The sequence below is a fragment of the Rhipicephalus microplus genome, chromosome 5, assembly GCF_043290135.1.
Source record: "Rhipicephalus microplus isolate Deutch F79 chromosome 5, USDA_Rmic, whole genome shotgun sequence".
Taxonomy (NCBI): domain Eukaryota; kingdom Metazoa; phylum Arthropoda; class Arachnida; order Ixodida; family Ixodidae; genus Rhipicephalus; species Rhipicephalus microplus.
The window spans coordinates 65,992,621-66,005,879 of NC_134704.1; the positions used below are offsets into that span (position 1 = coordinate 65,992,621).

Sequence of the window (13,259 nt, forward strand, 5' to 3'; positions counted from 1 at the left end):
AATTACACACTACTTGAAGAAAGTGGTCCTCATTATCAATGGTGCGCCACCTTTCGAGCTCCATTCATTGCGTCTGGGCAGAAATATAAACGCGTGCCATCGTGTATGAACTTGTGCTGGATCTATATATACTTCACAGTATATGCATAATGCGCGTTACAGAAAATGAAGCCTTGCTGCCCTTGCATATTGTGTTTATTTAATAGGCAAATAAAACAAACTTTTTTTCTGCCACACAACTTTTTCACCAGATATATGTTCACGTATACGTACACTACACATGCAACACCTCAAATGTTTATTATATTTATTCAGTTTCACTTCATTGACAATTCTTTGCAACATACAATTACACTGGTTTCAGTTTAGTATACTGCTTCAAGTACATAGAGACTACAAATGAAATATACGCTAATATATCCCTATAATTCTTTCAAGTATCTACAATCCCAGTGGTTTCCAGTTTAATACTCCTTCATGTACACAATCGGTTAATAGGAATGAAATACAGGCATATATATACTTATGATTCTTTCAAATATATACAATCACCATGATTTCACTATATACGCCTTCATGTACACAATCGTTCCCAAGAAGTGATGCACACAAAAATATATATGGATAGTGTTTTCAAATGTATATAATCACAGTGGATTAAGCTTTGTATTCCTGGATGTATAACAATTGGTTATTAGAAATGATGTACATGCAAACATATATGGGTTTTTGCACATATAACTTAAGCGAATGCTTAAGAAACCAATACAATGATCAGAAACACAATAAGCTAAAAACGAACACAAAACTGAGTCAAAACACAAAAAACAAAAGAGGTAATGCATAATTATGGCTAATGACACAGCTGGGTCACTTTATGCCAAATGTCCCAGCCATTTTGGCAACCATCTCAAATGTATTCGAAAAACTCTTGCTGCATTGAAAATAGTGAACTTCTGGAATATTTAGGAGAGGAAAAATATTTGGTCACGTGGCTGCCTTCTGAACTTCCTGGAATGCCGTCTAGGTGTTGTATGTGAAAAATTTTATTTTAAAAGCACCGCTCCTTCTTTTCATACGAAACTCGGTCTACGTGTTACGTAACAAGAGCTTAATTTGGGAGAGTTGGTTCATCGTGGTTGTGTGCTAGTCACAGCGCGACAACTTTCGGAAGAGACAGAAAGGACAGGAAAGAGCACCGACTGTCAACTGAATTTAATGAATGTGCTACGAGCGCTTTTATACGGAGTACAAGAACCGTGTTCATGCGCGACGACACGTGTGAGCACTACAAAATAATCTTTAACTGTGAAAAGAATACTCCCTCTCGGAAAGGATAAGTGAACGTGTAGTGATGCACTGATCATTGGTTTACCTGATAAAAAATACTTCTACAAACATTAAATTGGCATTAAGTAAACCTATTCTCGTGACGAATGGGGCAAGATTGACTATTCCTGTTGCTGTTTAGTACACACACTTTTGAAAGCTTGCAAGGGGTGGAAAACAACACGCTAATATCATATCTGCTGGCTATTTTTTTAATTGTGAGACACATGATGTGGTATAACATGCAAAGATTTTGGTCATTGTTTTTTGTTGGTCCTGTCTAACTTTACTTTCTGCAGGAGGGTTTTTCAAACGGGTGTGGCGATTCTGTTGGGATACCCAGCATCCTTTAGTCTTTTAATCTGGTTTTTAAACCTGACCTCACCCTTGTGATAACATGACTTCTGAAGGGTGGCCTGAGTACATGTGGTATCAATTCCTCTTTCTACTAATTTTGAATGCCCACTATCAAAAGGCAGAACATTCTTAGCACTCCTGGGCTGATAGCACCAGCCAATACCCCAACAGCATCATCACACTTGTTTGTGAAACCCTCCTGCAGAAAGTAAAGTTAAAGGAAGCAGGACCAAAAGAAAAAGAGAATGACCAATCACCTTTGCATGTCACACGGTACTACGTACATAAGGTGTCTCACAATTTTAGGAAAAGAGCCAGCAGATATGACATTGTTGTTTTCCACCCCTAGCAAGCTTTCAAAAGTGCATGTACTTACAGCAACAGGAATAGTCAATCTTGCACCATTCGTCACTAGAATAGGTTTACTGAATGCCAATCTAATGTGTATAAGATACCGCTAACATGTGGAAAAGTAAACAGGACAAACTGGGCAATGCTTCAATGATCAAGCAAGACAGCATGCTTTAAATGTTCAGAAGAGCTATAGTAGTCTCATGGCCGGACACCGTAAAGAATGTAAGTGTAGTCTTAGGTTTCATAAAACACGGTTTTTGAAAAAAAAGCAAGCAGAAAAATGAGAGATTTTAGAACTCTTTATCAGGAAAGCCAAGGATCAATGCATCAGTACACCTTCACTTATCTTTTCCGAAAAAGAGTATTCTTTTCTCCGTTAAAATTATTTTGTCATGGTCACACATGTGTTGTTGCAGATGAGCCCTGGTTTTGTGCTCAGTATAAAAACGCTCGTAGCACCTTCAATAAAATTCAGTTGACAGCGCTCTTTCCTGTCCTTTTTGCGATAAGATTTTTATTACAGAAAGAATTTCATTTTCTTACAATTTAGGTATAATGATGAGTTTTCATTGTATCACAACATGGAGCAAATTGCATCTCAATACGGACAAAAATCACAATTTTGTGAAATTCGTGATATTTTCTCGTATATTTCAGCAGCTTGAGAGGTCTAAAGATATTTTTTCCTCAAAATATACCTTCTGTGGAGTAAATATTCACTGCTCAGATATTCATACAAAGTGCAATATTGCAATAAAAAATGCAAACATAACACATTTTGGCTTTATTCTTGGAAGCGAATGTGGCTAAAAAATTGCACTATTACTATTGAGCTTCAAATACCTTACAGAAGCATATTTACTTAACAGGTAGACCGAATTTGCTTTAGAAAAAATAAGCGGTAGTTTTAAAACGAAATTTTCCACAAACAGCACACAGACGGCATTATGCCAGAAAGTTATAAGCCAGCCACATGAACAAAACTTTTTTTCTCGCTGAAATATTCTAGCAGTTCACTGTTTTCAACGCAGTAAGTCAGCACTTTTTTTTTTTCAAATACAATTCAGATGGTCGCCAAAGTGGCTGGGACGTTTGGCATGGAATGGTCCAACTATATTTAAGCAAAATAACTTACACAAATAACAATGTTTGTTCATCTACCATGACCACACTAGAAAAAGTTGTTCAGGCATTGTGACACTAAAATTTTCAGCGTCGTACTGCCTGAACAACTTCTTTGATAAACTCCAAACTCACGCCGAGAAAAATCCGCTCAATCACGGTGGTTGTTAAAGGCCTTGCGGCCGTAGACAATGTTGAAAAAAAAATCAACTCATCAGTGCTCTCACTCCTTCTTCGTCATTACTGACACGGAAGATTTTTCGGTTATCATGTGGAGGTTCAGGAAGTAGGCTTGCTCTAGACTGGGGCCGGGGGGTAGACTACGCAGGACGTCAGCGGCACCCTCTCATCCTGTAATAAGAGCAAATATGACTTCTCTTAAAAGGATGTTCGTGCTGTTCTGGCAGCACCATAGATAAAGAATGTGTAGTGTGTATCCTTCGAAATGGCGTGTAATTGACATTACACTGAACTCGAAGCATACAACCCATACATTCTAATAATTTCGTATGATAAAGATAAGAGTTTTCCAGCATACAGCAAATTCCCGAAATGAGGTGAAGTGTAAGACTACAGCTCGAAAATGGCACTTACGAAAGCCTGAACTCACCTAAGAATCAAATTCCTTATAGGGTAGTGAGCCAGTGTGAAAAACAATTCCTAAAGTAGAACGCTCAGAACATGTAACATTAATCAAAATGCACAAGAAACTCACCTCTTCATGTACAAACAGTGAAGACATCTCTGCTTTCTCTTTTACATGAGAACAAATGATCTTGGGCGTGGCACTAGCGAAGAGGTCTGCAAAAAAAAAAAGTAAAAGATTTACTGACTTTAATCACGCCTCTAACAATCTGAGGAATTATTACAAGTCACCAATCAGTGCAATTCTGACTGCCTCTATAAGGGCATCAAAAATGAACAATTTTCTCGTTCTTTCTACCCTCACAAGACGCTCCGTCAATGGAATCTAATCCAAATTTGACGCTGTGCTTCCTATTTGCCTGCTTTCTAGACGTAGGGCTGCGAACATGTGTTTTGTGCACCTAATCTAGCACAGAAATTCGTCATCTATAATTCAATCATCTTAATTCTTTGTAATTTGATAAAAGATGTGATAGCTCGTCCAGTTTTTAAAGAGTTGCGGGCCTGCAATAGGCACTGCCTTGCACGTATGAAAGTACTTCTTTTAAAAAAAAAATTTCAAAGCTTGCTTTCAGAAAACGCGTCTGGCATATTTCGACAACCAAGCCCATCCTCTGATGGCAATCAGGGGCACGCTATTAGCGATTATTGACTACGGGATTTACAAACGTAACCCGTGCCTAAATACTCAGTTAAACACAATCACGCAAGTAAGAGCGCTCGAACGCGGCAACGCGCGCGGACGCCGACTACGTTGCAGCAGCCATGGCTTATGCAAGAGCAACCGCACATAGCTCCAACAGTCACGTGTACTCTCTCGATTCTGTTATAACGCCGAACATTATCGCAGATGAAAGCGAAGCACGAAAACAGCAAACAGAAACGAGGGAAAACAACGCACGGCGATGGCCACAACAACGCGCCTTTGGAAGTCTGCTAGATCTTTCCCTGTTGCTTGTGGCACTTGTCCTAAATAGCTTAAAAGACCGAGGCGCACGTGCTGGGAGCATCGCGGCATATCAGCACCTCCAACTATACCGTCTTTAAGCAAAAAAAAAAGCCATTTCGTACAGTGCGCCTCTGTACATAATTTTTGCTTTTTCTTTCTTTTTTTACGCATACACCTACAGAAGCACGTTGCACATTTGAGTATTAATAGAAATGTTATTACGATGTAGCCCAAAGCACATCTTAAAACAATATCAATCACTTTGTGCACTGTAGAGACAATGTGCGATCAGCAACTAATCCCGCCCTTGTTAAGTGATCACATCACTCACTGTATGAGTGATGCAGGCACTTACACAACATCGCGCATAGCAGTGTGAACTCGTTAAGTCACACGTTTAATCGGGCATCTGCAACAGGCCCGCGAACGCAAGCTGTTGTAAATGGCTGGCAGCCTACTTCGGCAGAGCTGCTGCAGGCGCCCAGCTAGCGCTGTATGATTACTACCAACGAAAACAGTACACTCACCGTTAACAGGCCCACGTTGTCCGTGTCCGCCACTCCATGAATATTCCTTAATCCGAGCGTCACTTCGAACACGGTGTCATGCGTGACCACCATTGAATATGCGCCTGTTCGCTAGAACACACACAGCGACCAAGACCCCAGACCAACGCAACGCATTTGAAAGACGATGAGACAGAGGGAGCAACGTTGAGAGAGAGAAGGAGGAGGCACTGGCGGCGGCGTGGCGGCGCCGCAGCTGTCCACGCAGGTGTTCGGTGACACAACTCTTCGCTTATCTACGCCGCCGTTGTGGGAGAAACGCTGGCCGGGGTGAGAGGGGGGGGGAGGAGCGGGAAACCCGCCAAGGCGGCGCCGAAAGGCAAACGCTATGGCGCATACGGCGGACGGCCGTTCGGCGCGGAATGACTCCTTGTAAACGGCAACTCTCCTCCCAGCCAGTCGCACAGCGACGCAGATTATTTACCAGCCTCGGGTTCTTTGAGTATTTTGACGGAATGCGATTGCAGTGGGCGAAAAATAGTGAAGCAAAACTTGCGGAAAACAAAGTGCACCCTGGAATGGCCAGAAACAATAATTATTTCGTCCTCGGTGGCATTAGCGGGAGAGCATCGCCACACCTTTTTCCAGAGGAATTTCTTTTCGCATTGTCTGTGTCTGGCTATTCCGCGTATGGTGCCGCAAACACTGAATGCGTAGTCGAAGCTGGAACAAATTAATCCACAGTCGCGGATGTTTATTACAAGGCTTGTCACGCACCACGAAACGTGCCGAGGTTGTTATAACAAACTTTTTGCTGACCACATGATCAGCACATAATTCCATATGGTTGCCCAATGAGCTAGCTAAGCACCTGTAGCAAAGGCAGGGCACGTTCTTGTTAAACGTTGTTAATATAAACGATGGTTGTGCATAAGTGCAGTGACAGCTTTCCGTGTGAATTGGTCATAACCCACGTTTTCGAGCGTAGAAGCGCCTCAGCGGACCTAATCAGCTACCACAGCAAGTTCGTAAGCAATGATTTGGTACGAAAGTGTGCAGCTGTTTTCCATGTACTGAATAGTCCGTGTACAGTGCGTTGACCACCGCCATTTCTTAAGCCACCTCCCATATAGACTCCCAGTCTGAACAGGTGTGGGACCTTAAACACTAAGAAGCAGTGCCCCCCCCCCCCGCACACACACACGAAATTTGAGGGCGCACGGGCTGATACACACGCATACTTATTCACAGGCGCACACACATACACGTATACACACATACGGCAACACACACACGCGACCGTAAACGCACGCATGCATGGGCGTACACATGTGCACAGGCACGCTAACACAAGCACGGACTCGCACATACACGCGCACGCACACATGCACGGGTGTACACACAATCGCGCTTACACGCGAACACATGCGCAGGCTCACGCACACACACCCATACTCGGGCGAACATTATGTTCCTGTATATATTCCACAGCAAACATGTAGCTTATAACCAACGCTAAGGAAAGCTTTCGTAACATGGATTGCAGTTAATTGCCATTATAGATGAAACGCGATTTGCTTCTGCTGACATTCTGCTGTATTCGGAGAGCACCTTCACACATTCTAAGTCAATTAGGCCGTCATTTAACGCATGGTCCACATATTCGTGCAGTAGCTGCGCTGCTCAGCCGCCAATCCGAAGGTCGCGGGTTCGATGCCGGCCGTGGCAGTCGAATAAAGGCGGAGGTGAAAATGTGGAAGCCTTTGCACTGTGCGATATGAGCGCTCATTAAAGAACACCAAATGGTGAAAATCTGCAGCTTTCCACTACGACGACCCTCATAATCATATCGAGGTTTTTGAGACGTAAAATCCCAAATATTATAATTATGTGTTCTTCTTATGCTGCATATTCCATCCGATGAATCGGCACCTACACCCTTCTCAGGCACAAAAGCACCCTTAGAGCCTATTTTAGGGTGCTATCGAGGCAAGCACCCAAACAAAAGGGTGCTTTTTTTTCAATCGACCATTTATGGGTGTTAAAGGGTGTTGCAAAGGGTGCTTTCTCGTAAAAGCACCCTTTTTACACCCTTTTGGGTGCAAAAATTTTTACTGTGTGGGTCGATGGCTAAATTGGTTAACGTGGTTGTAGGAGGGGGTGTTAAATGAGTGAACACGTACACACGTATGCGAAAGGGCGGCGCTGGTCGAAGGGACGTCGATCATTGTGTTTGTGGATTCGTTGGAATTCATTTCACCGCGACCTTGGACGTCGACGCGCCGTACAAACCAACCGACGAGCGGCAACTGAGCGAGCGAGCGCCGACCTTGAGTATATATACAGCACGACGGCGCATGCACTGTCAGCTGTTGAATGTTCTCGAAGCGCGACGCCACATGCGCGTCCACTGGAGAATCAGGAGAATTGTAGATGTCGAACGCGGTGTGTAGAGGAGGAAGGGTGCACAGATGGTGGAGGAGTGAAGCGCGCGCGGTGTGTAGAGGAGGAAGGGATGCACAGATGGTGGAAGAGTGGGCGACGGCGCGACGGCGCATGCGCGCGTGTCAGCTGTCGAATGTTCGAGAAGCGGTGCGGACGGCGCGGACGGCGCGGACGGTGCACTACAAGGCGCGAGTATAAGATGCTTCCGCATCTAAAAAACAGTGAACGAAATACGCAGTACTTACAGAGCAAATACGAGACGCACTGGTGGGCTCCCAGCCGTCTCGCTTCACTTGAGCCAGCCATAGTTGTCGTCGGCCAGGGCTCGCTGGGAAGCGGAACATTCGCACCCCCTTTCTGTTGTGGTTAGTGCAGAGCGGTACGCAATATCCAGGCATTCTAAGGCTTCACCGGCAGCGTTTAACACGCTACCGCAACGTTCGACGCCATATTATTGAGAACTAAACGCAACCGGGCGTAGACGCAGTGCGGGCACCAAGATGGGGCGACAGCACGGCGTTGCTGTCTGGCAACATTGTGTTTTGGCGGGCGACGGTGCGTTGGCGGCATGTAGTGGGTCAAAGGCTGACATCACCCTAAAAACGGCCGTTCATGTAGGCTCCCTACTTTTTCTAAACAAACAGCGCCGCCATGGGACGACTTTAAGCTTTCCCATAGTAGAGTAACTAGTTCCCTAGATCGCTAACCATTTTTTAAACACAGATCTAGGGAATTCTGGTTGTATTTAGGGCAAGAGAAATTTGTCAGCATCTATTTTACACTTACACGTGAAACAAGCAGATCGACGATGGAATCTACCACCGGCACTTTTTTTTTCGTTCGTCTTTCCACCTTTTCTTTTTTACACCCTTTCTACACTAACCCAACGGCGCTGTGCGATGCTGTGCAAGAGTGACCCCCCCCCTCCCCCATTGCTGTTTCAGCGCTCTCCTCTCCCCCATTTCATTGCGGTTCATTCTAGCGGTCGGTGTTCCACGTCGATTGCCTGAATCCCATTTCGAACCAAAGAACAAACAAAAAATTGGCAGATCCCCCGTACAGTGGTGATCAATGATATGCGAAGCACAAATGAGAAATATTCATATGTCACTTCAAAATCAGCACGTTAAAATCAGGTGAAGGTAAATGGTGCCGTACATGACTTCCGTGTCGTGATTATCATGTCTTGTTTGCCTTCGTCATCTATTCACTTCACGTGATACAAAATTTAGTGTATGTAGAGCTAGGGAAACGGCCACGAGCTCGCTATGAGCGTGATATGTTGTCATGTTCTTAGATACCACGCGTGTCAGTATTATCATATTTGCACCAGTCTTATATTTTCTCACTTATTGACGTCACGTAACACCAAATTTGGTATATGTGGGGACAGCAAAACTGCCGCGAGTGCATCATGAAGGGCCCAGTATGCTCCAGTGTAGCGTTGACGCGCGCGCACGCTGGGCACAGCGACGCTACGTTAGCAAAACGCGAGCACTCTATAGTCTGACGCCAGGCGCGACCTGCACGACCGGCGCGGCCTGACGGCAACCGGCGTGAAATGCGACATGCTGCGTTTCGCACCGATGCGTTAACCAGACAACACTGTGTCTCCCTCTATTCGTGACGAAGAGACGCGGGACGCGCTGAAACGCGCATGCGTCAATGCAAAGCAGCGCGGCTTGCGCCTGCAAATATATGGCAGGACCAGCGCCTGGCGTAACAACGCCGGCGTGACGCGACGAAATGAACGCTAACGCGCACGCACGCTGGGTCACGTCGAACTGTATTGACGCCTTGACTGTGACATGTAGTCATGTTCTCACATGACACGCATCTCATGATTCTCATGTTTGCACCAGTCACATACCTTCGTCATCCGTTAACGTCACGTAGTACCGAATTTGGTATATGTGAAGCTATCTAAACGGCCGCGAGCGCATCATGAGCGTAGCATGTAGTGACGTTCTCACATGACACGTATCTCATGATTATTACGTTTGCACCAGTCACATACCTTCGTCATCCATTGGCGTCACGTAATACCAAATTTGGCATAAGTGAAGCTAGCGAAACGCCCGTGAGCGCATCATGAGCTTGGCATGTAGTCATGTTGTTACATGACAGGCATGTCATGTTTTTCGTGTTAGGGTCTGTCCCTTGTGTTCGTCCTGCAATCATGTCATACCATACCAGTTTTGCAACATGCCATGTGAACGAAACAGCCCCAAGAGCTGCAGGACCATGAAATGTAAATTATGACAATCATGACATCCATGTCATGATTTTCATGTTATGACCAGTCATATATGTTCATACAGTCATGTTATGCCATACCGAGTTTGGTATCGATATAAATATCCAAACGGCCAGGAGAGCTAAAAGTCGTAGGCGGATAGATAGATAGATAGATAGATAGATAGATAGATAAATAGATAGATAGATAGATAGATAGATAGATAGATAGATAGATAGATACTCTCAAACTCAGCGAAGTTCGCTAAGAAATGCTTCACATTTAAAAAGTTGTCTCCCGAGCCCACCAAGTACATGTTTTTTTTTTTTTACACGAATTTCCCATTTTCTAGCCTTTCACAAGCGACCTTACTTCTATAGTCTGTTGCTGTTTTTTTTATCAGTTTCCCTTCTTTGCGAATACTGTCACGTTGCTAGTGGGCTGCCCTGAAGAGCCATGTGGCCCAGTCAAGGTGACCAAGGTTCTGTGAAAAGCGCAGCCAGAGCAGTAGGCTGCCTGTATGGGGTTACTTGAACAGCTGAAAAAAAAAGTTCAAAAAAAAGTGACTGGTGGAAAACTGCAAGGATATATTTCAAACGAATATATGGCAGCCAACATTTCTAATAAGCGTATCCTTTCGCAACCATTAGGCAGGTCGAGAGGGACTTACTGCCAACTGGCATAATATGCTTCCTTGTTTAAGCTTTTTTTTTGTCACAATATCTTGTATCAGATATCACATGAGAAAGCTTGAGAGTACGTTTTTCAATACATTGTTTATAGGTTATGTAGGCGTGCATCGTTTTGTGTTTTATATCAACACCACCAAGCATTTGCTGCAAGATAGTTGCAAAATAACACAATTGATAAATTTCTAAGCTTGCTCGCTGAAATAATACATGTACTGCGCTTTGTATGCTCGTTTTGGTTGTTATTATTATTGTTGTTGTTATTGTTATTGTTATTGTTACTATTATTGTTATTATTGTTGCTGTTATTGTTGCTGTTATTGTTGCTGTTATTGTTGTTGTTATTGTCGTTGTTGTTGTCATTGTTGTTGTTATTGTCGTTGTTGTTGTCATTGTTGTTGTCATTGTCATTGTTGTTGTTGTTGTTGTTGTTGTTGTTGTTGTTGTTGTTGTTGTTGTTGTTGTTGTTGTTGTTGTTGTTGTTGTTGTTGTTGTTGTTGTTGTTGTCACATGTATGCTATTACAAGTGCACTCTATAGTCGTGTAGAATTTCCGTGTTCTGAATTGAACAGCTAGCAGTGTTCTTGAATATTATTTCGATAATTTATCCCTTCTTCAGCCTATATGCAATGCTTTGTAATATATGTAATGATTCTTTAAATGTTGAATGATTGTGTGTAGACAAAATGACTCCTTCTTTACTGGTTATTTCTGTAAAATACGGCGAAACTACGTGTCCCCCCCCCAATGTGATGACCGCTTTAACTTTGTGGCTTCATGGAATAAAATGGTATTTCAAGCTTTGCCATTCGTACTGCGACATTTTTTTCACCTTCATCACGGGGATTTCAGTGAATACACCAATGCACAAACGAATGCACTATGTATCATAACAGTGAGTATTTAAATTGTTTTCCACGGCACAAAGACATTAGTCTTCAACAAATCACTCTCTACGAAGATCTAGAGAAATGTAGGGATTTTTTTTTCACTGCAGAGACGGGAGAAGTGGCTCCGCTGGTTGGCAGCACTGACGTGCTATCTTAAAGCATTGTGTGTGTATTCCAGCGTTAGGCGCAGTCCACTCTGCCACGGGACGGCCTTCAGCTCTCCCATAGTAGAGTACCTGGTACTCTACATCGTTACTTATTTTTTTTCTAAACACAAATCATCCCTGTGCAAGATGTTATCATGACCCAGTACACGGTCGGGTGCCCTTACCCACACTAAAGCTTCAGACCCTCCCATAGTAGAGTACTAAGTACTCCAAATCGTTGACCACTTTTTCTAAACACAATATCGGTGCCTCTAGGCCCGCGGGAAGGCTTTATGTTTTCCCATAGTACAGTACGTAGTACTCTAATCCCGGTATTCACAAACGTTCCTTGACTCGACTTTCACCCTTCATTTGACAGAGTTGTACACTGCGCCGCTGCTCGGCTGAAATGACGCTGCGCTACTCAAGAATAGCAGCAAATTATCACTTATATGCAGTCACTTTCCCTGCCAAGAGATGGCGCTACCCTCGGCTTTTTCAAGTAACCGCCCGAGGTCAGGAGGTACCTGACCGGTCTGAGCAGTAACAAGATACCACTCTGTCCACATCAACACCCGAAACCGGGGCGATCAGAACCCCAACATTAAGCTCATCGGGACAACCCGAGACTCAGCCCCTGGACGGAAAGAGCGCGCCTGTCAACTCTGACGACTCAGCACACGACGATCACAACGAGCCATGCAGACAAGAGCAAGGCAGGACACCACCCGAACGGCCTCGAATACACACGAATATGAAGGAGGCTGTAGACAGGTCTACGGGTGAATCACTGCAAGAGCTAGGTACTATACCAAATTCACCTGGGGAAACCCGGCAAGTTAGTGTGAGGCAAGAAGACAACCTCCCAGACAACACAATGGATCTATCTGCAACGGGCCCGGAGGCGCCCCCGACGCCGAACGACGATGCGATGAAGCAGGAGCGTCGACACTCTAAAGGGTATGCGAAGTCAGCTAATGCTTCCCGCAATACCCACTCGCAGATTTTGCTGGTGGGAGATGGGAACGTGCCACGCATCGCAAGAGCCCTCCAACGACAACTTGGCGCCAAACAGAATCTGCAGACATGCTGGACGCAACATGCGACTGCGAAACGTGCACAGGAGTTGCTACACCAGTGCATAGGAGAACCCCAAGGGGAAGCTGGCCGTTGTCGCCGGCTGGTGGTGCTGCTGGTGGGAGCAACAGACGCAATTCGGGGGACCCGCCCGGAAGACGTCGTCCAAGTGATACGTGACAGCGTGGCCCTGTACGCGGAGAGGCTGGTGATTTGCTCTGTTCCAGAGGTGACTACCCGAGGGAAGGTTACACTGGCTCGAGCTATTACATTGAATGCCCAGCTAAGAAAGATGTGTTCCATACTGAGAGCAACGTTCTTGGACAACAGCAAGCAGTTGGAAGAAGGATGGCTGGGCCGGGACAGCGCCCTCTATGTCGCAGACACAGCCTCCCAAGTGGCGACCCGATTGGCAACGATGGCAAACAATTTTTTAGGGAATCGAGAAGGTCCTCGGAGACGCGACAAAAGGGGCCCGAAGAGAAAAAAGGAAAACGACACCGATACCACTGGC

At 44.8% G+C, this 13,259-nt stretch overlaps 1 long non-coding RNA gene across 1 annotated transcript; it reads right to left on the bottom strand.

Moving 5' to 3' along the window:
- Nucleotides 1-290: 290 nt before the first annotated feature.
- On the bottom strand, nt 291-5,473 carry LOC142817813 (uncharacterized). Its single transcript, XR_012895373.1, has 3 exons — nt 5,284-5,473; nt 3,878-3,963; nt 291-3,513 (listed from the first exon to the last, which is right to left on the bottom strand). It is a non-coding gene; the product is annotated as an uncharacterized LOC142817813 (long non-coding RNA).
- Between the last annotated feature and the right edge of the window lie 7,786 nt (nt 5,474-13,259).